A 3,233-nucleotide genomic window follows, 5' to 3' on the forward strand; every position below is an offset into this window, starting at 1 on the left:
CTCCAGATTCCTCATCTGTAAAATCGCGAATACCTCATAGCCCTTGGGCAATTGAAGTAAGCAAAGTACACAAGGGCATTGGTATTCAATATGTAGGAGCTTCTCTTTCTTTCCTTCTTCCATGTACCTCTTCAAATCTGGTCTTAGGCTGTCAGACTCTGAAGCAGTTCTTTTTACTGTCGTAAAAAAAAGTCCCATGGCTTACCAATGGTGTGCTTTAAACTTTGGTCTATTTTATTCTTGCGCATGCTAATATGCCACATTAACTTTCTGACCACCAGGATTGTGTGTACCTAATTATTGCTTGACTAGCTCAGTTAATATTAACTGAGAATTTACTTTGTGAAAGGTACCATAGGAAATATTAATCCACCTCATTCCTGACACTTTACATTGGGCTGACTTACCTGCCCTTCTTTTCAACACACCTTTGTGGGCCTCTCTGAAGCCGTCCCCAATAGCTAGAGGACAATTCTAGTCAATTGATGTGGCTTCTCTTGCCCCTAATTATTCCTGATTTGATCTTGTCTCCCTGTTTCTCTCCTTTGGCTCTGTACTCTGATTTTGATCATTCCCATCTCTGACCCCTTCAGGATTTGATCTTTTCCCTAGGTTTTCCTTTGGCATTTGGTCTATGGCTGACTGACATCCTTTCTGGCTCAGCTCACCATTTTAGGCCTGGAGTTTCCTATTGCCTCTGGTGAGAGTATGTACTTCTTGATCCCATTTTCCTGCCCAGTGGGTTCTTAATGCTTGCTCAAATCTGAATTCTGTCTAGATAAGTCAATCATGGTAGCCCAGGGTGGGGGAGTGCTAACTAATAAAAATTATGTGACATGTCTTGCTGCCCTGAGGGAACACACACACACACACATACACACACAGACACACAAAGCAAGGAATGACTGGTAGGTATCTAGTAACATAAATACAAGTTAATGTTAAAACTGTCTTCTAGTATTTTTAAAAATATACATCAGTGGAGAAAAAAAGGTATCTTTCAGAGGTGTTTGATTTACAGGCGAGACGCGCTTAGACAACCTGGTTTAATATGCTTTACAGATATTTAAAAAATAATTTCATGATCAATTTTTCTTAAAACTTAAAAATATTTTTAGCTCATTTTGCTATTAAGATCATAATTTTAGAATATGTGATTCTCATGCAAAGAAAGTCCCTTTGCAGTAGGGTCAAAATAACTGAGACTTATTAGCAGAAATATTATGATTGTATTCTTGTTTATAGTGCATACTTTTCATACTTTTGTTCTACAAGATGTAGCTGAATCCATACTCAAATCTGATATATACTCAGTTCTGTGAAAATATGATATTCAGGAATTTGATCTTGCAGAATAGATAGGATTCACTTTTACTTTTTTTCCTTTTCTTCTACTGCCATAAACTGTGCAAGCAGGCACAGGCTAGTGGGGAAGCGGTGGAACCTGAGGAAGGACAGGAGAATTTAACAGTCTGTATAATGGCTCCCAAGGATATGGAAATTGAAACGGAATGAGTTCTGGGGGAGAAAGCATTCCAAATAGTGTTGTGATACTGTGATTTCTAACAAGAAATATATATTTGGTCTTCATTCCAGTTTCTGGAACTGAGCTGCTAAAACCCTTGGAATTTTCTGGGAGGAGAGCAATAAAGGTGTCTTTTGTTATGTCAATGAAGTGACTTTTCGACCCTGTCTGAGAATGGGAGTAGGTTGCCAGGAGAGCCAACCATGTGATTAAAGGGTTGGAACTTTCAGCCCCACCCCTTGATGTCCAGCGGCGGGGGAGAGGGCCTGGAGGTTGAATCAGTGGTCATTGGCCAATGATTTAATCATTCATGCACGTGTAATGAAGCATCCAGAAAAACCTAGAAGGTCAGAGTTCAGAAACCTTCTGGGTTGGTAAACATGGGAGATTTGGGGAGAGTGGCAGCCTGGAGAGGGCATGGAAGCTCCTTGCCCTTTCCCCATACCTTTCCCTGTGCATCTCTTCCATCTGGCTGTTCCTGAGTTATATTCTCTTATCATAAACTGGTAATCCAGTAAAATCTAGTAATGTGTTTCTCCCAAGTTCTGTGAGCCGCTCTATTAAATTAACTGATCCCAAGGAGAAGGTTGTTGGAACCTACAATCTACAGCTGGTTAGTCAGAAGCACAGGTGATAACCTGAAGTTGGGGGAGGGGGCAGTTTTGTGGGACTGAGCCCTTAACTTACAGAATCTGATGCTATCTCTGGGTGGTTAGTGTCAGAATTGAGTTGAATTGTAGGACAGCCAGCTGGTGTCTGGAGAATTGCTTGCTGCTTTGAGGGATAACCTCCCCCCCACCACCACTGCCACACAAACACAGAAACACACATTGGAATTGGGTTCAGAACCCAAATTAAGTGTTCAAAGGGACACAGCAAACCCGAGCACTGAAGAACATCCATGTGCTGCTGTTTGGAATCAGGCAGATAGTTGCTCTTGGTTTGCTGAAGCAGCCCCAGTTCATGGGCTACTGAGAACATTTGGTCTCTGGTCAAGTAAGTTGAGGTCAGGGCAGGCATTGAGCCTCAAATTGAGGAACTGGAGTGCAAAGCAAGAATCCAAGGCAGGGGACTTCCCTGGTGGTCCAGTGGCTAAGACTCTGCACTCCCACTGCAGGGGGCCCAGGTTCCATCCCTGATCAGGGAATGAGATCCCACATGCCACAACTAGGAGTTCACAAGACGCAACTAAAGATCCTGCATGCCGCAATGAAAGATCCCGCATGCCACAGCTAAGACCCGGTGCAGCCAAATAAATAAATAAAAATAAAAAACAAAAACCTTGACTTAACATTAAAAAAAAAAAGAATCCAAGGCAAGAGGCCACTTTTCTAGACTGAGCAAACCCACTGGGGATTAGAAGGAGAACTAATGTGAGCATGTGCAGGCTTCACTTCTGGTCTGCCGGTTTAAGAAGAGCAAGACTTCTCTCAACTACCAGTCCTCTAGGTCTTGAGCCTTTGCTGGCTGAGTGTGACTGTTTATTGGGTTATTGCCCTTTTGGAATGCCTCAGGGACTAGCAGGGCCGAGCTGCAGATTAAAAGTAGCGTTAGTTTGAGAAGTCTCATGGGGCTTCTATCTACAAAAATTCATTTTATGTACCGTTTTCCAGGAACATCTGTACTGCTTAAGAAATATTTGTTGAGGATTCATTGTTGTGATAGTCAATTTTATGTATCGTCTTGGCTAGGCCTAGATACCCAGATA

The sequence above is a fragment of the Mesoplodon densirostris genome, chromosome X, assembly GCF_025265405.1.
Source record: "Mesoplodon densirostris isolate mMesDen1 chromosome X, mMesDen1 primary haplotype, whole genome shotgun sequence".
Taxonomy (NCBI): Eukaryota; Metazoa; Chordata; class Mammalia; order Artiodactyla; family Ziphiidae; genus Mesoplodon; species Mesoplodon densirostris.